The sequence below is a fragment of the Chionomys nivalis genome, chromosome 13 (assembly GCF_950005125.1).
Source record: "Chionomys nivalis chromosome 13, mChiNiv1.1, whole genome shotgun sequence".
Lineage (NCBI taxonomy): Eukaryota > Metazoa > Chordata > Mammalia > Rodentia > Cricetidae > Chionomys > Chionomys nivalis.
In genome coordinates, this window is record NC_080098.1 from 11,710,219 (window position 1) to 11,737,050 (window position 26,832).

A 26,832-nucleotide genomic window follows, 5' to 3' on the forward strand; every position below is an offset into this window, starting at 1 on the left:
ATTTGTAAATTGCCCCCATTATTCCTTGACAAACCTCTCCCCATTAAGCCTTTTCTCCTCCTTCTCATCTCCAGTGATCACAACTCTCTGTAGTGTTTATGAAATTATCAATTCTGAATTATTTCCATAAGCTCCTTTTAACAACACTTCAGCTATCCTTGAGTTTTGAGTGTCATCAGGGCACAGTATGCATCAGTACTTCATTCTGATTCATGACCTAATAAAATTCTATTATTTTAATGTATCATATTTGTCTAGCCATTCATTCTGAGGGACACTTAAGGGGTTTCTATCCTCTGGCCATTGTTACGAGTTCTGCTTTGGATTTGTGTACGTGTTTCTGTTGGGACAGATATGTTGAATTACTCTTTGAGGATTTATCCAGGAATGGAACATGGCGATTCTAAACTTAACTCATCAAAGACACAAATACTTGTCTTCTGTGTGCATTTTAAAAAGTGGAATGATAAATTTCCTGAAAGGATGCCCTTGCCTTTCAGTTTGCCTTTTGCTGGCTTTCAGTTCTTCTCTTGTTCTCTTTCCCAGCCATGTGACTTCTCATATGCTTCTGTGGATTGTCCAGAGCTATGCATTAGTTACTTACCTGCATGAATATTGAGGTTGCCATAAGAAAACCTTGTGAACATAGTCCATTTGAATAAAGAAAACCCTTACCATTTGTCTTATTTCACTAAACATATCCCTGGAGATTTTTTTTCACCTTGCTTTCTATCTCTATAATTTTTTTTATCTGGATGATCATAATATCTTTCAACTTGTATCCCCCTCTCTGCTGATAAAGGCTCTATCAGTTAATAAAAAAGAGGACAATTGTAAAACTGTTTCAAGTTTGTGGCATATAACAAAGAAAGTCAAGATAATTATTATTTGACCATGGAAAAGCAAATTGGTAAATCCCAAATAAGGTATTTCCTCTTAACAAAACTTTCTTATAAACAAATAGTTCCTGTGAATATTTCTGTTAACCTTATGGGCCACAGCTGGATGTTTTCAGAAGGAAAACTAAGGACAAAACTGTTCTCAGAAACACTGAGATGAAGGACTATGTAAAAAACCCTTGTTTTGATTGTCATGCCGACATTTTTTTTGTTGAAGACTTAAAGCCAAGAAGAAGAAAACAAACACCCTACATTTATTCTGTACCTGCTGAATCATTGACCAATAAGCAGATGATAATGGAAGTCAAGAAGACATGGGCTAACAAAAAGTAAAGTGTGATTATAATACTATTGACATTAAAACACAATCCCCCAAATAAAACACTAATGTGGAAATATTTTGAAAGGAGGTACACACTTCAGTGGCCATGGCAGGGAGTCATTTGTGATGACTGCTATGGGGCTCTGGGTCACCTTAGCCAGATCAGCTAACTTTCCTTAAACCAATGTTTGTTTTCAGATTTTAGACAAGTTGAATTATGACCTTGACAACATGGTGTTGTCGTCATGATGATGCTTCATATTTTCACCAGCTGTTAGTTGAGCTCAAGTCCAAATAACCAAAGTAAAGGACTGCTAGCATAGTGTTACATACTTATTAAAATTATTTTTGTGTGTGTATACATAGGTATATGCAAATGTTCATTTGTGTGTCTGTGTGTGAAAGTCAGTGGTCAACCTTGGATATCGTTCCTCACAAAATATCCACCATGGATGACAAATGTAATCTCATCTTAAGAAGGAGGCCAAAATGTAATAAAAACAGAAAATGGGACCTAAAATAGATAGTGACAAAGAAAAAAAAAACTATGTAGTAAATTGAATTCTACTCAATAAACTTATCATTCCAATTTCTTTTTATTTTAAGATGCCTTTAAATAATAAAGCTGCACAAGTGTGTCTTTGTTGGGTTTTGCACAAATTAAAAGTGTCATCTTTTAATATAAATCATGGATGCAGATCCAAGAGCCCGTCTAGTATACTGGCTCAACCTTCCTGCTGATGTTCAGAAGTTCAAGCAGCCCTCTATGAGTTCAGTTCTGAATGGAATTGGCAGAAGAGGAAGTTCCCAGATGGAGAAACCAGATATAAATATAATACTTAGTAATTCTAACAATCTTAATCTTATGTAGGAAACAGAGAAGTAGTTTATCCTACAAGTACAGGTAGAGTAAACATGTATAATGAACTTCTTAGTTGATTGGTATATTGAGCTCAATTTTTAAAACTTATTACATTTTCTTTTTATGAGAGACACCTAGGAAATATCTACTTTTTAATGACAGATATCTACTTAAAATTGCTACAAAATGTATGCATGAGAAATCAATGCAAAGAGAATTCAATGGTCTGAAAACTAAGGCCTGTATTGTAAAGTTAGGCTTCATTTTTGATGGATTTAAATGGAGGCATTGTTCATTTATTTCACAGAGAGAAACTTTCCAAATGCCCTGAGCATAGTTTCATTTCATTTTCTGTGCACCAAGTTTATTATGTTCATATATTTTAATGACATGTTCTCATCTAATGGAAGTGTGAGTATAAAATTCTTGTGTACAACATTAGTCAGAATGTTACCCGCAAAGCTTATTTAAGGAATAGAAGAATAAAAACACCCTTCAAGACTGATGCACAGTGTTTCTATCATTTGTACCTCAAAGTCTGCTTCATTATCACTGGGGAGGAAACTTTAGCCATCAGTTTACAATTGGAGCAAAATGTTCCCCTTGAAACTGAAGCCATCTTTTAAGAACCATGGCTTTTTGCCATTCATTTGATAAATGAAAAAAGACATCTATTTCAAATCAATGCAGTCAAAATTAAGGTATTTTCAACTTTGCTTTTCTTTCAAGGACAAGTTTGACTTTAAAATTTAGAACAACAATAATCACTTCCTTTAGATTCAATACTACCTCATTTTTTAAAGAATATATTTGTAGATGTGAGAAAAATGAATGTATTTTAACCACAAAATTATCAAGTTTGACATGTTAGTCATTGGCTTAATTCTCCTATTTAGTCTCTCTGTGATGCGTCTGCAACCACATGGTGAGTCATAAAATAATTGTAAAATCTTACAACCACATCAAAGAGATAGTAAAGTTGACACAACAGTTACCCTCTTGGTCGTATAACATTCAACAATAAGGAGGTGATGAACCAAGGCAACACTGGTTTAGAGCAGATATTCGAATGGTCTCTCAAGCTCCTCATACAGTATTTAGGACAACAATACAAGCAAACTCTGTGCTTCTAGAATCTGTTTTTACTACTGTTAACTGTCTCAATAAATACTGGATCAAGCCGGGCGGTGGTGGCGCACACCTTTAATCCCAGCACTCGGGAGGCAGAGGCAGGCGGATCTTTGGGAGTTCGAGGCCAGCCTGGTCTACAAGAGCTAGTTCCAGGACAGGCTCCAAAGCTACAGAGAAACCCTGTCTCGAAAAAACCAATAAATAAATAAATAAATAAATAAATACTGGATCAAACACCAAAGACATAAAAAGGAAAAGAGTCATTCTCGTTGCTCCACCATTGTGAGAAAAGGCAGTCACATCAACAGATGCAATGCAGTAAGGGATGTTACAGCAGGAGTTTGTGCACTTTGCTGTGGCGGCAGAAGAGAAACTACTCTCCTTAAAGCCTTTTTAGAGTTGCTGAAAAGTCATCACAAAGGGAGAGCTGGAATGGACCTTGTCTTCTTTCACCAAGAAGTCAAGAGAAGAGGAAAGAGGAGGGAAGGAGTACTTCCAACCAAGGCTCATTTGGGGGAAAGGTTACAGAGTCTTGAGAAAGCACACACAGCATGTGCAGGAAAGTGAACCTCTCTCTCTGTGTCATGTGTGTGTGTGCCTGAGTATGTTTATGTAAGAAGGATTCTATTAAATTCACAATAGAACCCCACCTGCAGGATAGATTTGAAGTACCCTTCTGCAGAAGCTTGCCTGAGTTCTCAAACTTTCTATCTTTCCTTGACCTACTTTCCTCATTCCTATTGAGTTTCCTCCAAGAAAAATTCCTTAATAAAATATTTGTACCCAAGTCCTTCTAGAGTCTCCTGAGAAGAGGCTGCTTTCAGGTGGCAGTTAGTAAGAAAACTATCATTGTAATACCTTCAGAGTAACCCTCACAAAACTGAAAGTATGTGTGTGGGAGGTTTTTCTTTCTATGCATTGCTTTTATTGGTTAATGAATAAAGAAACTGCTTTGGTCTATAGCAAGGCAGAACTTACTGAATGTTGGGAGAAAGAAGGTGGAGACAGATTCCAGAACTTTACCTGGTAAGCCACAGCCTCATGGTGAACACAGATTACTAGAAATGGTTAAATTAAGATATAAGAGTTAGCCAATAAGAAGCTATAGATAATGGGCCAAGTAGTGGTTTGATTAATATAGTTTCTGTGAGGTTATTTTGGGGCTGAGCAGCCAGAAACAAACAAGTGGCCTCTTACTACAAATTGGCATGCTAATATGGTCAACTAAAATCCACTTAAAACCTGAGAGAGTTTTGGAAGGAATTCCAACCCCCCCCCCCAACCAAAAAGTTAAGCATAATGCCATGGCTCCTTTAAGAGGAGTTTTCCTGATTCAGTGTTAGCAGAAAAAAATCTGCCCTGTTTTGAAATGGCAGTTTCCTGGGCTGTGCTACCAGTGTGAATTCTGGCTCTTTCAGGAGGCGAAGCATTTAAATGAAGTTTGTGGGCAGCATGCTGCAAGTTAGTTGGTGTCAATATGGGCCAACTGATTATCAGAGTTGAGACAGTGGGGATGGCTCCCACCCAGCAATCTCAGAGGCAGTGAATGGGCTTCTGCCATGATGGACTTGGTAGAGCCAAAAGGTAAAGTAGCCTTAGCCTTAGCTAAGCTGCTTTAGCATTTTAAGAAACTGCTCTTTCCTGGACTGCTTGATGGTATGTTGTATGAACTAGACATGGAGGACCCACAGAGAGATGACTGCCAAAGTTGCCTAAAGATGAGATGGTCCTTTGGGGTTCCTGCTTCATAAAAGACACTGCTAGACATTCTGCAGAACACAGAAGAAAGTGACTGACAAGCTATCATTATAGGTGGAACTGTCTTTGAAATTTTCTGCTTTGTGGAAAAGTCTGTTGGACACTATGGGCCTGTGGGCTGAAGATGGATGCTCCAGTGTCACAGGCAGCAAGATGTCTCTGTCAATTCTAGAGTTTTATAAGTTGCTGACAATGCACTTCCTGTTTATATCCTGTTTATATTATGTCCTTCTGGATTCTTTGATGGAGTTAAAGAACAGATAGTTATAATTATAGTTTTCCTTAGTTATGATAAAAGATAAAGTAGATATAAATATTATAATTCTTGCTTGATACTTGCCTTGTTATATATAATTTTACTATGTTAAAGTCAAAACCTTCCTTTTTATTTAAACAGAAAAGGGAAAATGTAGAAGGTCCTTCTTTCTGTATGTCACTTTTATTGGTTAATGAATAAAGAAACTACTTAGGCCTATAGCAAGGCAGAACTTAAGTAGGTGGAGAAAACTAAGCTGAATGATGAAAGAAAGAAGGCCAAGTCAAAAAGCCATGTACCCCTGCCAGAGACAGGCACCAGAACTTTACCCAGTAAGCCACAGCCTCATGGCAAACACAGATTACTAGAAATGAGTTAAATTAAGATGTAAGAGTTAGCCAATAAGAAGCTATAGCCAAGTAGTGACTTGATTAATACAGTTTCTGTGTGGTTATTTCGGGGCTGAGCAGTCAGAAACAAACAAGTGGCCTCTTACTACAGGTATGCAATTTAGAAAAAAAATAGCCAGGAAAGGAGAGGTGAATATACATTTAATAACAATTGATGGAAATGGAGAAAAATAGTAGAAATAAAAATCTGTAATAATTTCACATAACAGACAGCTAGATAGCATCTCTCTCCCATCCAGAAAACACAGAAGGTAAAGAGCAGGTCTGGAGGAGTGAGGGAATGTGGCAGAGTTAGGGAAGGGGACGTGATTCTGGACTTACAGACATAACGCATGAAGTCACTATGGAACATCTGCTCTGTATAGAGCATCTACTTCTATATGTAGATGAGCAAATGATAAGCTTTATTTCCCAATAGCACAAGAATTTGTGATAGTATTGACGTTGATAGGTTTGATAGGGAGTTGATTTATTCTGTGTTTATAGTTTTGGGGATGAAATCCAAGTCTTCCATGTACTAAGCAGGCACTGCTAGAGAGCTTGACTCTATTTTAGAACGCTTGACTTCTAGAGTCACAGCACATATTGCAGTATAAATTAAAGTTGAACTCCATTAGAGATACCAAAATATTTTAATGGATTATCAATTTGAGATAGCCTAGCATAGCTAGTAATGATATTCAAGTCAATACAGGCTCCTAGACACAGAACTTAAGCAGAATCCTTAAAGATTGGGTGACATGGAGACAGAATTTCCATACTAACTGAACACAGTACATGTAAAATGGTCACTGCTATAAAAATCATCATTCCTATGAGACTAGTGAATATGAAAAGGACAGTGGATATGCTCACTGATATGTGGTTTAGAGAAGAAACAAATTTGGGCCTCCCTCCTGGACCAGGTTAGTCAGCCTGGTCAGGAACTAGACTAATTCATTAGAGAGGTATATACAAAATCTCTTGTAGTTAAACTCAAATGGGTAGCAACTGGGAACCTAACCTAATAGCTATTGATTTTGGCATATGGTCTACAAAACATAAAAGCTCTGCACTAATTCTGAATGGTGCCGAGGCAAACGGGTGTGTAGGTGACTCCAAAGTAAGCTAGCTTTTGTTATTTGAGGTGTATACTAAAAAAACAACTAGCTGAATACATGTGGTAGAGCTATCTTTTTGAGACCTCCATACTGATTTCCATTGGGGCTGAATTAATTTACATCTCCATCAATAGTGGACAAGAGTTTGTTTTTTTTCCCAGCAGCCTCAGCAGCAGCATTCAGGCTAAATGCCTACTGACCTACTGCCTTCCTGTCATTATCTTTGGCGGTCCCTAACTCTGTTCTCAGAGGTCACATATTGACTGCAAGCTTCATTCCATACCAACTAACTCTCTCCCTTGGCTGATTTGAACAGAGAAAAGGAATTCTATGTTCTTATTGTAAAAGGCAGTTCCAATTTGAATTAATGGGTAATACATAATCTTCGGAAAATACTTTGTTGAGAACAATGAGAAAGTTGGCACAGTGGATTTATTCTTGTTCTGTTTAATTAGATGGTATTAACAGCTATAAATCACCAAGCAATGATGACTTGCATGCCTGATGTTTTAAAATGTAGACACAATAGCATAGCTGAGATTTTTCACAGTTGACACAGTAGTTCAAAGGCTCTGTAAAAAATAAAACCCAACAGTTCCTGATATTTGTAGTGAATATTAATTTGGCTTAAATTATTTGTTAAAAACTTTAAAGAAAAGTGTCCATGACATAGGTTGAACATTGATAGCTAGTGTGTTCTATGTAGACTGCCAACCAAGCACTTTAAACCCATCCACTAATATCCAGTTTCATATCTACCTGCTGTCTGTTCTGGACTGAGTTAATTATAGCACTCTGCAGGAACATAAGTAGTTCCCTAAGATGCACACAAATTAGGCAAGCAGTAGTGGGTGAGCCACTGTAAAGTCCTCATAAGTCCAGACAGCTCAGGGCCAAGGATAGCATAGCATAGAGAACAGCAATTCTCAACCTGGCATTCTCAACCCCTTTGCGGGCTGAACGAACCTTTCACAGGGGTTGAGCATCAGAAGTCCTGCTTATCAGATATTTACATTAGGATCCTTAACACTAGCAAAGTTAGAGTTGTAAAGTAGCAATGAAATAATTTTATGGTTGAGGTCACCAGAATATGAGAAACTCTATTAAAGGGTTGCAGCATTAGACAGTTGGGAACCACTGGCATAGAGGGATGGTTATGTTCCTTTGTCCACCTTCTCTCAAACTCTCTAGATAAAGAAGCAAACATCTGCCCAATACTGTGCCTGATACTGTCAGTACCCAATACTGTTTGCCCTTGACCTTCCAAGGGAGGATAGCCTACACACTCTTCCTTGATGATGAGGTTCCCCACTTGAGTCTGCCAAGAAATCCTCTCATCAGACATGATGAGAATAGAAGCTCTCCATGGCACCTGTAGACTTGTGTGTGTCAGTAGATGACAGAAACAAAGCTTGAAGAGTGGATTTTAGCACTCTAGGGCTCATCTAGTGAGCTACTCAAGATGGTCATAAACTTTGTCTTACTGGGATAGCTCACTGAACTTGTTCTCCTTGCTCACTCCATCCTAGGATTGGTTTGCTCTGTTGAAGCAAGGCATAAGTTGGGCCATGTTTTGTTGTTGGTTGTTTTTTTTTTTTAAACTCTTCTAGTCTTTTGGCTCTTTGCTCTTAAAGGGGCCCACCATCCAGTTCACAGATAAATCACACAGAGGCTTATTCTTTCCTATGAATGCTCAACCTTAGCTCTGGCTTGTTTCTTGCCAGCTTTTCTTAATTTAAACAAGCCCATCTATCTTTTGCCTCTGGGCTCTTATGTTACTCCTGTATACCTTTCTTTACTTCTTACTCTGTGGCTTGCTGTGTAGCTGTGTGCTGGTCCCTGGAGTCCTTATCCTACTCCTTGATCTTCTTCTTTCAGATTTCCCCTCCTATTTATTCACTCTGCTGCCAGCTCCATCTATTCTTTCTCCTGATTTGCTATTGGCTCTTCAGCTCTTCATTAGATCAATCAAATGTTTTAGACAGGCAAAGAAAGTAACACAGTTTCATAGAGTTAAACAAATGCAACATAAAAGAATACATCATTAAACAAATGTTTCAAGTCATAAACAAATACAACACATCTTAAAATAACATTCTACAAAATGTTTTCCAAAAGGCGCTGCTTCTCCTTTGCCCTTCTGTGTTCAGATTTTGAGGACTTTCCTTTGTTTCTTATTGTCTATACTAAGCACATGTGTTGGGGTCCTCAGGCCTTCTGTGTTTATTTTCTTTCAAAGCTACGACAAATTACCATTAACTTGGTAACAACACTTATGCATAGCTAGTGTTCATTTTTGTGTTGCTATGGCAAAATACATGAGTAACTTAAGGGAGGGGAGTTTATTTGGACTTCATAACTTTAGAGGGCTCGATCTATGATCACTAGTGATCACCATATGTGTAGAGAGAATATCACAGGTGTGGAAGAGGATGCTGTTCACCTCATTGCACAAGAAGGAGGCAGAGGAACAAGATAATTCCAAGAACCCAACCCAAGTGACCTCCCTCCACCCAGTAGGCCAACCTCCTAACATTCTGAGGGCCTCTGAACAAAGCACTGCCAATTGTGGACCTTGAGGCTTGTAGAGAATGTTTCATATTCAAACTAGAGCAGTTCTTAAAGTTAGAAGTCTCACTGGCCAAAAACCAAGGTTTCAGTAGTCTTGCCCTTCTTCTAAAGACTCAAAAGAGAATCTACTGCCTTATCTGTCTATCTTCGGGTATACTTCACATCCCTTGACTCATGGCTTTGGGTCACCTTGAACTCAGCTTCTATCTCCTGTTGGGATTATTTTGCCTCTCTCTTACATGGGCTCTCAGGTTTATACTGGGCTCAATTGCATCCTAAAGGCTAACCTTTCTGCCTCAGAACCCTTAATCTCACATACAAAGGTCTTTTTCTTCAGAAGGTAAACTCCCAGCTTTTAGGAGTTAGGCTACGAACATCTGCAGAGAACATTCATCCACCGACCATGTTTGCCTCTGAAACCAGCTTGCCAGTCTCATTTATATTCAAGCAAATGGTTAGGGATAGCGCTAAATATCTGCTTTTTCCTTCTTGTTCTATAGACACATCTGAGCTGTGAGGCTCACATATAGGTAAATAGCAGAAGTAAGAGTCCTACTTTGGATGGAGATTAAAGCAGATATTCTAATGTAGCTTTGACAAAGCTCTGTGCTGAAGATTATAGCAAACACACAAATCAGTGTATTTTCTCTCTTGTCAGCAATTCTGCCCGGTTTGTTTTCTTTACTGATCAGACAGCAGTAAAAGAAAAAGGCAACAGCGACCAAGTCCTTATTCCCACTTCATTAGACATGTGGCAAACCACTTAGAGATTAGTATGTGATAAAATATTTCGTTAGTTATCTGTTCTAAACTCAGATCTTGAGAAGACAGTTTTTCCCAAGTCGAGACACATCTGTATAAATCTGCATTTAAGTTCAAGTAGCTTGAACTATCTGCAAAAATATAATGAACTTCCAAAAATATTTTCACCATTTGACACTACAGTGCCGTAAAATCTCAGCTCCCGGTTGTTCTCAACACTCTATCAGCACTGGGCCAGAAACCTTGTGAGTGCTGATCAGCGAGTCTCTGTATTGATTCTCTTCAGCTAACAAGTGTGTGCTGTATTGTTCAAACTGTCACATGTCTGCAGCCAATAGAATCCTCATTAGCCATAAAGAGTTGTCTTCATGACATTCATAACTGAATATTTAAATCAATAAGCGCTGCAGAAATGTCCTGGGTGACAGCAGAGCAACTGTGTTAAAGAAGAAAATACTTGCCAGTGCGGGAGCTTCCTCATCTGTTTGACTGAGGACAGCATTATTCGATTAGAACACGCCAAAGGATTAATGGAAATTTTTAAATAATGTGATGGTTAAGCCTGAAATTACATTGGCCTGAATCGTGAAGCAGCTCAGGGATTCCATGGCCTAGAAATAGTGCAGCTTGCAGATGGTAACAGAAGGCCCCAGCCCACTCCTGCCATGTTCCTTTCTTAAGCCTTCCTCCCGCTCATTCATTTATTCTCTCATTCTGCATCTGTCATGTACCCAGCCGTGGGGATGTGAATGTAAGCAACACAACTGAAAGGGGAAGTCGGTAAATTTTCCCAGATAGCCCCTGGCTAAAGCCAACAGTGTAGCACCAAGCCTTTGCTTTGTGAAGCCAGGGAGCCTCTTTGTCCCCTTGAGTAAATTATTTTACCTGTCTATGGCTCATCTCTCTGGGTGTTAAGTAAGGATAATGATAACATGTAATGCATAGTATAGATGACTCAGGCACCCTAAAAATGCACTTTCCCAGTGTCCATGCCCGCCCCACCTCCTATTGGCTCTTGCTCAGACTCCCGTCTCTGCTCTGTCCTATTGTGTACACCCACCTCCACCTCCTTCAGGTTCAGACACTCATCTCTGCTCTGCCCCATCTCCTGCAGGCTCATGCTCAGACACCTCATTTTTGCCCTGATCTCAGTTAGTCCATCTCTGCTGGGCAGTAAGATCTGTCTTCTTTACATATGAATCATTCCACATTTCTCCCTCCTGAAAAACAAACCCTTCCTGTTGCCCTGGGACCCACTCCTTACCAACCTATAGGAAACATGTGCTTCTGACTTCTCACTCTGCCTTCTGAGCACTCAGTGTTCTGCAGCTGGACTCTAGGTGACCAGCTGTGGCTGCGGAGCACTTGCCTGCTCTGGCCTCCACTGCATAACCTGCTTGAAACCTTCCCTTCCCTTTTCTCAAGTGGGAGAGCACAGCCTGAGAAAGAGGGAGGAAGGGAGGGGTGTGTTTCAGCTTTGCACCTAAGGCATGACCAGGATGTCCCCTACCATTTCCGAATTTTGATATGTTGCCTATAAAATTATAGGACTGAACCAAATGTGCACTTGGGTTCCTTCTCACTCCTACCCTTCCTTTTCTATTGCCAAACAAAGCTGCTTTCCTTCCTGAATTCTTTCCAAGATCCCCCTAGAAGTATTTTTACATAACTTAATTTCCTTACATCTCCCTCCTGGCTCCATTTTGGGTCCTATAAAGGTAAAAATTAAAATAGAAAGAGAACTAGTGAGCGATATTTCCTTCTTTAAGGAAAACTTAAAACAAAATTGAGATGAATAAATCCATACAAAGAAATCTGGGAGAGAGAGAGCAGTGGTCTGAAGAGAACGATCCAGACCCTTACCCAGACATCCAGCCCAGCTGCTCTGGCTCTTCTTTCCCATCATTCCTCTCACTCCTGTCCTTTGTGCTCCACTGGCAGGGTTAACCCCTCTTCCCACAGCCTGATCTTTGAGAATGCTGCTCCGCCCACCAAAGCACATGACCAGATCGCCAAACTGCAAGCTCACAAAAGCAAGAGACTTCTCTCTACCCTACAGATCGCAGTTGTTATGTTAGTAACTGCAATTATTCTACTGCCATTGCCTATTCCTTCTTCGGTGATGTTCTTAAAGCAGGCATTTTCTTAATTTAAACATTTCAGTAATCAATGTACATAAATGTACTTCTTCCTAAACATTCTTAAATTTCTGAATAAATACATATATAAAACAAGCTGGATAGAACACACTCTTTACAGAGTCTACCTCAGTAATGGGCCCATGACTATGTGGCCAGGAGTCTTGTGTCTTCTATGGAAGGTCTTTGGGGTTTGCTCTCTTTTCACGCTGCTGTGAAGGATTCGGCAGGAATACTTTACTCCCCGCTCTCCAATCCCCCGTATAACTGTGCTAGTCTCTAAAGTGGCTGGAAAAGCAGTGCTTAGAATGAAGACTAGGAGAGAGGTCACCATCACCCTGGTACTCAAGTGTTGTGGTCCTGTATCCCCTGGGCATGACATGGCAGTAGCCTTGAAATCAGAGCAGCTGTGATGACCCATGAGATGGTCACAGATTATATGTATTGACACTCCCATAGATGAAAGGAGGGCCATCCGACCCTCACCCCCTTCTTCAGCCTCTTGCTCTATCAGCTCCCCTAGCCCACCCCAACAGCAAGCAGTCCTGCTCCAGGTATGCACTCTCTTGTAGAAATACAAAGGAGGCAGAAGGCTAAGTGAAGGTAAGGCTCCAGCTATGGAGCTTTAGGGAGCATGGACCCTATGCTGGGGTCTTTATGGCCACCCATACTCTTCTAAGTCTTCATTCATGCTCTTGTAAGTAACCCCCAACTACACTCCTTGCTTTGCCAACCTGGACTTGGAGAGAATTATTTCTTTAGCCCATCTTTGTGGCCCTATATGGGGTAGAGACATTTGTTCGCATGTCTTCAGGCAGAGCAATGCAACCCTGAGGCAGAAAATAAATTTGAAGAGCATTATCCTTCTGTGGATATCGACACAAACACCCTCAACAAATGCTAGCAAATTAAAGCCAGCAATATACATAAAGGATTGCAAACATACCCAAGTGAAATTTATACAGAGAACAGAAGTTTGATTTAACATCAGGAAATCAATTAATGTAATAAACTATATTAAAAAGATAAGGAACAAAGTCCATATGATCATCTCAATAAACACAGAAAATCATTGCACAAATTCCATTACCATTTTATGCTAAAACTACTGAACAAATCAGGAAGAGAAAAAAGTCCATTAAACTCAGGTTGGAGACCAGATGCTTTGTTCCATTAGAGACAAGAACAAGACAGGATGTCCTCTCTTGACATTTATATTTATTATAGCCCAGTTGTGGTTGGAGCAAATAGGCAAAAGAAGGAAAGAGAGGAATGAAAGATGGGAAGGAGAGAGGAAGGAAGGAAAAAGTAAAAGAAAAGAAAGAGAAAAAAGAACAGAGGAAGTGCTCAACACATAATCAATATGGTCTTGCATAGGAAATACCCATTAAAATCTAAAAAAAGCCATTAAAATTAAAAAAATTGTTTGGCAAAGTATAAGATCAATACATGTAAAATAATTATACATTTATATATTAGTGGTGGACAATTGAAAAGCAAAATTGAAAAATAATTAAATTTACAATGAAAATGTTAAAATACTTAAAATTAATGTAAGATTTACATTGTTATTATGAATATAATGTGGGAAAAATTAAAGAACATCATGATGAATGGAAGGTAATTTCTGTGCATTTTGGAAGAACTGGCTGTTAAAATTGCATGACTGCCTAATAGATTACTTTTTACAAAATAACACAAAGAGTTGTTCAGGTTGAGAGTGGGGTGGTTCTTTGAGGAATTAAGTAGAGCAGCTGGAGGTGAATATGGTAAGAATACATTGTATGAGATTCTCAAAGAATTAATAAAAATGGAAGTAAATAATTATATTAGTAGGATAGATCCCTACAGTAACTCATGAGGTCTTAAATCACCTCATTTCTGAAAGCCCATGAAGCTGGCACGCGTCTCTTCACGTAGTCACTGCCTTTTCTGGCTTATAGAAATAAGCCAGAAGGAAAGCTCTTTTTACACCTTTTCCTGTCTTTTTATCCAGAGACATGGATGTAATTTCCTACTTCTCTTCACTACCCTTCAATAAATATAATGATCTCTCCCAACACATACACACACACAAATGGCATGATTTTCAAAATTAATTTACAAATTCAACAACCAAAACCTTTGCTATTTTTCCAGGAATTGATAAACAGATTCTAAAATGTATACTCAAGATAGATTGTAGACCTAAATGAAGCAAGAGCTAAAATTACAAAACTCCTAGAAGAAAACATGGGAGTAAAACTTAACCAAATTGGATTTCTTGCACATACAAGAAAAGTAAAAATAGATATACTGTACTTCATTGAAATGTCAAAATTTCAGAGTTTCAAATTAAACCATCAGCAAAGACAAGGCAAAAGAGAGGAATAGATTATTTATGATTGATGAGGTATTCGTATGGGCAAAAGATAAAGAACACAACTAAAAAATAAAGTGGTTACCCAACTTAAAACTGAACAATGAATAAATAGTTCTCCAAAAACTTAAGCAAATATCCAATAAACATGAAAATATGTTTTACATTATTATCCATGTGTATTAAAACCACATGACACTACTTCACACCCTTTAAAATACCTATGATTAAAAATATAGAAAGAAGCATTGGCTGGGACATGGAGAAAATGAAACCTGAGCAGCTGTTTCAGAAAGCAATTTGGCAGCTCATCACAGCACCAAATATAGATTTGATATTATCCAAAACTCTAAGAAGTATGGAGTACTCAGAGAAACGAAAACATGCAGCCACGTGAAGGCTTGCATGTGCTTCATTGTAGCATTATTTAGTAGAGTCTTAACTGGAAACAACACAGAACACTAACTGAGCAATGGATAAATAAATTCTTCTATACACATACAAAACGCTACTACATGGTAATAAAATGAAACATAGTCATTCATACTATATTATTAATAAGTCTTTGCCACATATTATAAGACTTGAGTTATAAGCGTTGTCCTAAATAGGTTCATTTACGTACACAAAAATTGTATTACCAGGGACTAGAAAGCCGGATAACAAGGAAGTAGCAATTGGCTGCTAATGGGTGACTGATGGCTAATGGTGGTGGGAGTTTCTTCTCCGGGAGATGAAGTGGGATAGTTGTACAATGCTATGGGAACATCTAAATAATTAGGCTTCATCTTGGCATGGATGGAGTTTACGCTGTGTGAATAATATCCCCAGTAAACCCTTAAGAAGAGAAGTGAAAGAGAAGTTTAATGTGCTCATGTTCTTCACTAACTTGCCCTCTCTGCATCCTCCTTTCTTCCACAACAGCCCTCGCTCACACAGGCAGACCAAAGCTCTGCCAACGCTCAGGGTCATCGCGTTTGGTCTGGATATTCTCTCTGAATCATGTGCTCTCCTACACACACATGCACACACACACACCACATATGGACATACACAGACACACCACACACACAAAATGTAGATACACACAGACATACAGACACACCGCGCACCCAGAGACATACATACCCAGACACATCACATACAAACATACAGACACAGAGAGAAATATTCCCCCTCTCTCTTTCTATTCCTCTGAATCCTCTGGTATTCAGACTTTCCCTCTGCCAAACTATCCCATAAGTCAACAGATCCAGACCTACAGGTCATATGTCAGACTCAACCCAGGCTTTCTTGTTTGTCTTTGTACTGTTCTCTAGCTAAGAGGAACAGCTACATTCGCAAAGACTGAATTAGAGAAAAATAATGTGTGCCAGAGCCAAATGAGGGCTGCAAAGTCTAATGTGCTCACTTGCTCTCCAGCCTTCTACAGAACAAGCTTGTTGACTTGCCAGTCCGTCTCAGAGAAAGCTCCAGGGCAGGAGTCAGGCCAGGGGAAAGCCTCAGCCTCTCTTTCAAATCACCGTTAACAACAAAAACAGCAAAACCTCGGAGCCAGTTTGTGTAACTTTACAGGAATTACATTTTTAAGAGTTTTACAAGTCAACTAAAACCTCTATGACTTGTTGGGATTGGTTACCAGAGAAATCTCCACCCAGAAACCTACAAATGCTACAAAACAGGCCTTTTCTACTGTACTCAACACATTGCTAAAGACAGTCATGGAAATTTCGCCTTTGCACTTCCTGGAAACCAGAAGGCAGATTTGGGGATTTGCAGGTGGAATGGTGTGGGGCAAAGCTGAGATGCTTCCAGAGAGACGGGGGGTGGGGGGAGGATATGAAGTTTCCTGATCTAGCAGGACACAGGCGTTGGTCCCAGTCTCTCTGGTAGTTCTTCACCTTCATCGAGGACCTGGACCTTCTCTCTTGGACCATCCATCTTTATGAACATGAGTGCTGACCAGAAGACTCTACAATCCGCAGGAACTGATCCTTGCAGAGCCAGCGGGGAGCCGGATGGGGTGGAGATGGACAGGACACTGCCGCCAAGGCATGGAGGGAAAGCCTTAAAGCTTCAAGATCACCACTAGGGGGAAGACTGGTCACGCTTAGAAGGAAGGCATTCAGGGATCCAAAGGAATGAGGGTAGAAGGGAAGAGCAGCCATAAAGATGACAGGGAAGATGAAAGAAGAGGGAAGAAAAAGGAAATGGCTGGCTGTTATTTTCTCTCTTCTGCAAAGGGATATTAGACGCTGAGGAGACTGAGACTGGGATCAAAACTCTCAGCAGCTTTCCAGTAAGCTCAGCACTTGGTTCTGTTTCGTACAGAAGGGCATTCTGAGGCTAATATAAGGCACCACACTCCCTCTGCAAATCCCAGGGCACACTGATGGACATATATGGGGAGGCCTCGGCTTGCTTGGTTATTTTCTCCTCTCCTGTCTTCTCCCCTTCTCTTCTTCCTCCTCCTCTTCTTCCTCTCCTCTTCTTCCTCTCTCTTTCTCTCTCTCTCTCCCTTTCCCCTTCTCTCTCTTTTCCAGCTCACTTTACCCCTCTGTGTCAGCAAGGTTAGTCACAAATTCTTGATCATCCTGCCTTAGCATCCAAGTTGTGAGTTTACAGGCATTCACTACCCTGTCTGTCATCTTTTCAAGAATTCTAATTCTCAATTATGTCTAAATCTTTAATGTTCAATATATTTTATATTTATTTGCACTCTTAAAATATTGTTTGCTTGTTTTTAAGAGACGGCAAGTAAAGGTTATTCAAAGTGTCTGTCTATTAGAATACATGTATTTCAATTTATTTATGTGTATGTGTACTTGAATATGTATATGTTCTCCTGTGCTATTGAATTAATCAACAAGGAGACAATCAAGAGTCATAAAAATTCCAGCTGAAAGCTGGAGGATAGCTTACTGGTCAAACTATTTGTTGCACAAGAATAAGGGCCAGAGTCTAGACCTCCAGAACCCACGTGAGGTGGGCGTGGTGACCTATCTACAATTCCAGGGAAGGGTGAAACAGGCAATCCCCAGAACCAACAGGCTAAGGAAACTAGTCATGTTGGTGAACTCTGGGTTTTATTAAGAGACCCCGACTCATTGAATAAGGAGGAAAATGATTGAGGAAGATGTAGGACAGAAATCTCAGGTTTCACATGCAATTTTCACACACACGCACACAAGCCCCCCCCCCCAGGCCTGTATGCATACATACATGGGAAGAGAAAAAATGTCAATCTAGACATTAATGGAATAACATGGAGGGAAAGGGGGATTTTATTAAGTAAATATTAAGCTTATTTTCCCTATGATAAAATAAACTATGCTATTATAATGCCTAGCCGTGAATTGAATGGGCTTTTCTTAGGGCAACTGGGAACCTAAATTTCACATGGAATAGTGTTTTCATGAGGGACAAAAATCTAAACAACTCTTCATATGGAATGTTCAGAAAAAATGTTTTTACAAACTGGACAGAAGAAGTTGAATGGACCAGCTGTTTGGAAAGTTGTTACCCCTGCTTTTGTTTCCACGAAAATTTGTGTTTCCACCATAGAGTTATCCCTGCCTGTGACTGTGTCTTTGTCTCTGTCTGTCTCTGCCTCTGTTTCTATCACATCTAAATCTCCTCATCTTTTCTCTCCTTTCTTCCCTACTTTCTCTTTCCATCTCTACATCTCTCTTGCTCCCTCCTTTCTCTATTCCCCATGAAGACCTATTTCTTTCACAGTTGAACAATGAATTTCTAGTGAATATAGTTCAAGGTTGTTGTTGTAATTTGGCTGCTGTGGTAACGTTTTCTGGCTCCAGAAAAAGTGATGCTAAACTAATGCAAACTGGACACGGCCACAGAGCTTGCTAAGAACAGAACTGGCAACCTACACGTTCTACACCCAAGACTCTCATTCTATTTCTAGAATAAAAAACGGGCACAACAGAACATTTTTCTTTAATAAACAAACCCACCATAAATCTACATAGTTAAATCTGTTATGTCCATTTCTAATGTGGGACTGCCTGGAGCTAGTAGAAATAGGTTGTATATTTTGGTATGGTAATTTATATGGAAATGTACATGGTACCAAAATTTAACACATAAGGAAAATAAATACTGTTTGTAATATTCTGGCAGAACTATTAAAATGTTCTATCACCTGCATTTACACAGCTGGGGAATAGTACTTTACAATCAACAAGTTTTTCTTTAATTTTGCCTTTAAAATGGATTTTTATGGGTCATTTATTTTATTTTTATTTTTACATACTGTTCATTGCTTAGTTAATATTGCCTTATAACTATTAGTTAAAATTTGCCAGCATGTGGTGGTAATCATATTTTTAAAAAGGCAAAAATCTGGCCCAAAAGCAAGAGACAGGAAAATTATGTAAAACAAACTCATGTAGCCACCCAATTTATTTAAGAGCTCTCTCTCTCTCCCTCCCTTCTACCCTTCCTCCCTCCTTTTTCCATCATGTGCGTTCTTAGTCCAGACAACTACAACTTATGCTGCAGAAGTCACTTTGTCTACGACCCTCACCTCCAGCCTCCAGGAGACCAGTGCCATAGCCTTCCATTTCCACTGCTGTTAAAAACTAGGTTGTGAGCCGGGTGATGGTGGCTCACACCTTTAATCTCTGCACTCCGAAAACAGAGACAGGCAGATCTCTGTGAGTTCAAGGCCAGCCTGATCTACAAGAGCTAGTTCCAGTACAGGCTCCAATGCTACAGAGAAACCCTGTCTTGAAAAACAAAACACAAACAAAACAAAAAGAACTAGGTTGTGATTCTTAGGAGAAGAAAACCCTTGTTCTGCCCAAGGAGTACATGCATGGATATCGCAACAGAAGGTGATAGTTTCAATCCAGGGACAAAATATAGCTTCAACCTTCTTGAGACTTTACTAAACATTCTACATGCATTGTTTCATTTACTCTTAACAATACCTCATGACAGAGCTGCCATCGTATTCATGTTGATTACAGAAATATCTTCTGATCATCTGTTATTTATGCCACATCTAGGGATCAGAGATACATAATGGAACAAAATGGATTCATAACTTTACTTTCATAGAACATATGCTTTGCTAGAGGAGAGAAATGGAAATAAGTGAATAAAATACAGTTACAATAACTGAGAGACATGTGGGGGAAGTGTAAAAACTTAGAAGATGGAATTTTACGTAGAGAAGTCAAGAAAAACCTCACTGAGAAGTGTAACTGGAGAAAAGGTTGGAAGGGGTGAGACAAAAAGATATCTGGGGAAGAGCATGCCAGACAAAAATATCAAGTTCAAATTGCTAGCTAGGAGCTAGCTTTGCTATAGGAGCAGGATGAACGCCAGCGTAGGAGAGGTACAGCACTTGAAGCAGAAGTAGAAGTTGCAGGCATTGAAGGAAGTAAGGTGTAGAACCTGGAGTTCATGGGGAAGCTTGTTTTTTTCTTTTTCTGCAAGAACAAAATTGAATCAAAGAAGCCACCTGGCCTCTGTGTTGGTGGTGTTGTTCTGGCTATGAGACACCTAACTGGGAAGCAGTGAAAGGTTGGAGCAGAAAGAGAAGTGAGGGAGTAGCGCGGTAATGAGAACTGGCGGAAGCCTGAACCAGCCCGTTGACAAGGGGAGTGGGGACAATTGTTCAGGTTTGTGATGTATCGTGAAGGTTCGGATGAGGGATACATCAATAGATTGAAAGCTAGCCCAAAACAAAGGCAGAAGCAGGATGATTCCAGGAGTTTGGGGTGCAGGAGACCAGAACTAAAGGGAATACTGCTTACTGAGAGGGCTCAGTCAGAAACGTGAGTTTGAGGAAGAGGCCTTCTACTTTCTTGTCTATCCATAAAGTGATGGTGACAAAGTAAAGAGCAGAATTTCAGATTTGGAATTTGCATAAGTGTGTGGCTGTTGTGATCAGATTCCTTTTCTACCTAAGTGATGTCTCCTTATTCTTTAATCCATCCATCCAGTCATTCAAATGTTCTAGTGTCTATTATTGTCAAGCAGAATCTTGAGTAAACTGAGTAAGATGTTTGATTCCTTCCCTTGTAATTCATGATCTGGACTCTAGAGGGAGAAGAGTAAATAGCTGCTTTACAAATCATATCTGTATGGATATATTAATAACCTGCAAAAGTAAAGCAGACAATAACATACAGAAACAGGGGTGTTCGGAACTTAAGCAGCTTTCCCATGATTGCATAGCTAGGGAAAGAGGTTCTTACCATGAACAAGGTTGCCTCTACCAGAGGCCACAGGCCGGCATTATGTGAGAATTGAATGTCAGCTCCATTCTTCCCTGGGAATTCTATGTCTGCTCACAGAAAGACTGGCAGGAAGCCTTTTCTAGTCTTGGAGTTTCTGTCAGATGAAGGGTTTGGCCAGATGATTCAGAAAGTTTGGTGACTTGGATTCTTTAATATAGAAAAGATCTGTGGAAGCCCAACCCAAACATGATCCATGGTTCTCCAAACTGGGCTTGTGTTGAGACTTGGAGCCATAGAACTCTCACCAAGTCCTCTGTTACTTTAAAGAACTTGACGATGCAGTAGAAGCTTTGAGTGCGGGGCTGGAAGGTACCAGCCTTCGACTGGGGAGTCTGATCCGGAAAGAATGATGGAGAAATCCAAGAGTAGAAAAGCCTTTAGATGTTCCCTGAACCTAGATGTCCCTTGGGCCTGATATTTTCCTATACCTACAGTGGACAAAAAAAGGAACTCATGCATCAGAGTGTGAGCTGGGAGAGTGTAGATCCTCTTTCAAATTAGGCTTTAACCTTGGTAATCCACCATCCCATGAGAGTAGAAGCCTTCTTGCTCCAAATTAAATTTTCAAAATGCACTTCTTTTTCCCCAGAGCACAAACCTTGCCAAAACCGTAAAACATGCTTAAGTGGTCATTCTCTCTACAAACCAAGCTCCCAAGACAATGCATACTGGGTGCCCATGGCAGAAGGAACAGCTTAGGTTTGGCCAAAGAACCCAAATTTCAGCTACCATTTTTATCTACTTTCTTACATTTACTTTGAAAATATAACTTTTTGCATAAAATTCTTTAAACTCCCATAAATCATTCACAACCACAGTGTTCTCTCTGGAACTCTGATAATGGCATAAAATGCCTGCAAAATACTCAATAATGGAAAATACAGAGTGCTTTTCTGTTCACTAATTAAATTCTTTTCAGTGTTGGCACACTAAGTTGATAACATTACGTACCAAATATTAGGTACCAAAGTAAGAGGACTTCACATTGATATTCTAATTTTCAATGTCTGATTTAATCATAGATATAAAAACACTTCATTTTGTAATCATAGGACCTGAGTTCAGTTCCCAGCATCCACATCAGAAGCCTCATAAACATCTGTAATCCCAATCCCATAAAATCTGATGCCCTCTTCTGACCTCTGAGGTCAGATGCACTCATGTGTGCATACCCCCCCACACACATAATTAAAAATAAATTTTTAAAGCAAAAAAATACAGATTTAGTTGTCTGATAGAAATAATATAATTGAGGGTGTACTCACTGCTCACCTTGGAATTTACATTTCAGCAATAATAAATATGGGTTGAATTAATTAAATTGAAGAAAATCTTGTACATGCATGTTTATTTTTCATGCATAAAATTTTCATGGGCATAAATCTTGTAATCAAATTTAAATGAAACATGCTTAAAATACAAGCAATAGAAATGTGCATATTAAGTAGCCACATATTATTAGATACACAATGGAATTATTTTGATGATTGTACTCTCTCATAAATCTATCTCACTGCTCTAAGAACACCCAAATCATATTAGCAGCATAATCTATAAGTCTGGCCTTATGACCTCCACATGGTGACACCTTGCACTAAGAATGTTGTTTATAATTGACATATCCTCAGTGTTCAGCAAAGAGAGAGAGAGAGAGAGAGAGAGAGAGAGAGAGAGAGAGAGAGAGAAGTGAGCTGGATGCTGGTGATTTCCATTGGAAAAAAATGAAAAGCAAAACTTGTTTGTCAAGAAATGCACATGCATCTTGGACTGTGGAGATGGTTCAGTGAGTGGAAGTGCTTGCTCTGCAAACATGGGGACCTGAGTTCAAATCCTCCAAATCCACATAAAAAATCCAATAGCTGTGTGTTCCTGTAACTCAGCATTAGGGGGCAGAGATAAATAAACCCGGAGAGCTGGCTGGCCTGCTTCTGTGAGAGATCATGTCTTAAGGTAGGAAGGCAAAAAGTAAGAGAGGAAGGCATCCAGTATCCGGCCCCAGCCTCTGTATACATCTTCACACTTACCTGTACCTGTGCATTCACATGTACGCCCTCCGCCCACCCCCATGTGTGTATGCGTTAGTTATCTTCAAATGTTTAGTACCCCGCCTTCCTTTCCCCCTCCTCTCCTCTCCAGATGCCTTTTCTCTTTCCCCCCTCTGGCTCATTATCTTTCCTCTTCTTGTGTTGCCCAGTAAGTATTTCTCCTTTAGGATGCTTCTAACTACGAAGGGTCTATCCACGAATGCATTCATTTGTAGTACTTATTGATGACCCAATATGTCATTAGCCTTTGGGTATCAAAGATGATTGATTGATAGTGTCCCAGACGTCAAGAAGGAGACAATCCAGCTGACACTGGGCCACACTGCCAGTAAGCATGGTTGTCAGTCACTAGAGTTAAAATTCAGCACCTGCCCCTTACTATGAAAAATCTATTTTCCCCCAAGTTTTTCCTTTATCGCTTGTAAGCTGGGACCATAATCAATCGTGTCTGTTGCCCAGCATTCAAAGCAACGCAAAGAAAAGAATTGGTTCTGTAATGTGTTTTAGGTTAATGGATGGGTAGATGAGATTGTGCGCCTTAACAAATTAAAAAAAGAAAAAGAAAAGAAAAAGATCTCACTTAGATGAGATTTTCACTACCCTATTTCCCCTGAAAGGATCGTTCTCAATATCAAATCCAAGTGTGATTTTGGTTTCCTAGATAAAGATAGTCGTGTTCTTAGAGAACATGACTTCCTGAAATCATTTGGTCATATTTAATGTAATAGTCCCTCAGAAGAGGTGGGCAAACTCCCCTGCGCACGCCCCCTGCAGGCCTCTGATCGTTCTGAACTTTTTTTTTTTTTAACCCTTTGGAAGTTTGGTCTGTTAAAGAATTAAAACATCTTTGAGAGAATTCGGTCAGAGAAAAGAGCGCCAAAGGGAGATGATCCCTCTAGAAAGCAAGTGAGCAAAATGCCGAGGGTCTCTGTTTTTGAGCAAACCATGTAACATCCAGGTCTGTAGCAGCTCAGAACACTAGGGCAGAGGAACCAAGAACCTTGCAAAGAGCCTAAAGGGTTTGGAGTGAAGCCCAGAGGCATGCTGCTCCTGCGTATCAACCTCAGAGAAGCTGCCCAATTTCAGAATCTAGCAACTGCGTCTCCAGAAGCACTTATCATCAACTGTAGCGTCACACCCTGTTCCTCCTTCCATTTATGTTGCCTCGGTGGTGGCAGGAACGCCTCAGATGGCCCCAACCACACAGTTCGATCTAATAATCTCCGAGGTCCTGAATCTGGGCGTCCCATCCCTCTAACTGTTGTTTGGGGACCAGCTTTTCCTCTCTCAGTCCTCCAGGTATCACAGATTGCGTGCCCTTCAGCGCAGCCCGAGTGGAAAGCCAGGCAGACTCCTAGTCTGGGGCTTTCCAGGCTCCACTAATCCCTTGGCTCCGCACTCCAGGGGTGCACACCAAGGTCACTAGCATAGGTGTGACTGCATCCACCCTCCCTCTCCTGAAACCCTTCCCTTTCTGAGGTCTCCGGAGTCCAGCTCGTCTCTGCTAATTCACTCCGCCTACTTAGGGGTCTTCTTCCTTAACACCCAGCATCTGAACTCCATCCTGCTTTTGCCTTGCTGGTGCTTGCCCCCTATGCAAAGGATCGTTTTCCCATTCAGGGGCTCCTGGAAAGTCTCCCTTTGGGTTTCCGGGAGCCAGAGGGAGGAGACAAGCCTCCCACTCGCTCAGGGGGAGCGGCAAGGGAACCGACGCAAACTTCTGCTGCACTTACTTCGGGCCGAGGCTGCCGCCCCCGTGCCTCTGCTCGCTCTCCCACCAGCAGCTGCTTCTGGGCGACAGGGAGTCACCACCGTGCTCTCATTCCCCACGCCAGCGGCGGCTGCAAAATGCGCAAGAGGAGAAAACTGGTCTCTCAGTGACAAGCGTGCCCAAGGTCTGGGTCCAGAGCGGAGTTCTGGCTGCAAGCTTGAGTCTCAGCCACCTTCAGCAGCCCCGGGATGCTGTTTTGGGCACCGTATGCCCTACTCCTCGGCTGGGCTGTTTCTGTCCAAACTTGCAGTTTTAGTGCATGCCAGGACTGCAGCACTCTCTCCGTCCTCCCGGGGAGACGACTTTCAATTCACCTGGAGGCTGGCGAGGTTCCCTCGCGGGCGCGCATCGTGACCACGGGTGCAGAGGAGAGGGAGGTGCACGGGAGCCTTGGCTGCCCGAGTGCGCCTCCAGCATCCTCGGCGACGAGGAGCGCACAGCCGTCTCTAGCTGCTCTCCTCGGGACTGCAGTCCTGACGTCACCTGCCCTCCCTCCCGCCCCACAGAGGAGCGGCAGCGGCGGAGGGTGGGGTGCCGCGAGCGAGGACGAGGGAGTGTGAGTGTGCGTGTGTACACGCGAGCGTGTGCCCGGCAGGGCTGGGGACCGATAGGAACCGCAGCTGGATCCGAAATTCGAGCTCTAGGCAAAGCGGTGCCGAGGGGCCACTGTGAACAGCTGGGGGCGCTCGCTTCCCGGTTGGGGTTGAGTTTGGGTGAGACCAGGAGAAAGAGATTAAGGTAGCAGCGGTTAAGGCGGTGGGAGAGATGGGAGTTTAAAAGGATGCGCCCGAAGTTGGACCGTGCACAGGGCGCCTTTTTAAAAAGCTGCGCTGGAGGCAGAGAGGGTAAACATGGTGGGACAGTAGGTGCTTACTCCACTAAAAGTAACAGAATCTGGGTAGAGTTGGGAGCTCGCAGCCTTGTCTATCTCTGGCTGCTAGTTCACTCCAGGCTTAGGGTAGCTAGTTAATCCGTGCAGCTGTGTTCCTCAACTAATTTCCTTCTTTTTTTGTGAGCCTGGGGAAACTGTGGTTAGAAACCGGGAAAAAGTACCCTTGAGTGAAAAGGGTCAAGGGCAAAGAGTAAGCGAAGTCCATTCTCTGGGTCCTGTATCAAAGGCCACCGAGATGAGAATTCTGAGCCAGAATCCCGTGCATCATCAGGATGAAAATAGTTTGTCTTTGCAATCTACAAGACTTTACTCTCCAAGGGTAGTTCCCTAGTCACCTAACTTTCCTCCTTGTCTGAAATTGCCTTGGTGTTGGGATGGACAGAGATTATTCCCGGAGCATTTGCCCCCTTAGTGCTACCTTTGCAAGCCTGTCATGGACTCTGCACTCCTCTGGGCTGCAATGACCAACCAGGAGATGTCTGCTGACTGCCCGAGGACTCCCGGTGGGAGTGAAATGTGCAATGCGCTCCAGCTCAGGCCAGATCTGATTCCAGTATCTTGGCATCCAGCGCAGGAACGTTCTGCAGTGACTGCTCACGCAGCCAGCAATTTTGCCCTGGTGAGAGGCAGTGAATTTTAACTTCAAGCGTCTTCTTTCCTGAATTACACACCTTTTAATCTCTGCTGTGCTCATATTCATTAAAATAGTTTCAATAGAGAAGGTGGGAAGAGGAAATTAAAAGAGAGAAAAATGTCTTAGTTCAAAAGTATTTTTTAAATATTCGACTTTCTAAGGATTCTGAAGTAGAATCAGACGTCAACAAAACTGCTCCAATCCCAATCCTCCAATGGAAGTTTAATAAACAGAAGCAAGTCTAGTAACCTTGGCTATTGTGCTATGCTTAATAATTTTTAAAACTCGCACATTGAAACATTGGAAATGTAGCTAGTCAGGTAAAATTAAGGATATCCTTAATAACTGCAGGTTGAAGTCCACAAACAAGCAGCGTAATTAAAGTGGAAAGATACAGTACACTCCTAATGAGAACAAGGGAACTGCAGGAAAGGACACAGGGCCATCAGCCTCCAGGTTCTTCTGCAACTGCCCTATTTTTTAAGGTGTAATTTTGAAAGTACGCTGACACCGTGAAGGACTTATATAACCAGATCCCAGCTATGTTCATTTCAAAAGCATAATTTCTCAGTAGGAGTCACTGTTCCCTGAAAATGCTAATTCAGATTAATAGTGTGGGAATAAGCTAGCCACTGACAAATTAGTGATCTGAA

The 26,832-nt window shown here is 41.0% G+C and overlaps 1 protein-coding gene across 1 annotated transcript in view; it reads right to left on the minus strand.

Moving 5' to 3' along the window:
* Positions 1-25,105, minus strand: part of Kiaa1217 (KIAA1217 ortholog) — a 789,026-nt gene extending 763,921 nt beyond the window's left edge. Inside the window, exon 1 of the mRNA XM_057787133.1 lies at positions 24,616-25,105. The gene's annotated coding sequence lies outside the window, so the exon portion shown is untranslated. The remainder of the gene's footprint in view (positions 1-24,615) is intronic.
* Positions 25,106-26,832: the final 1,727 nt, after the last annotated feature.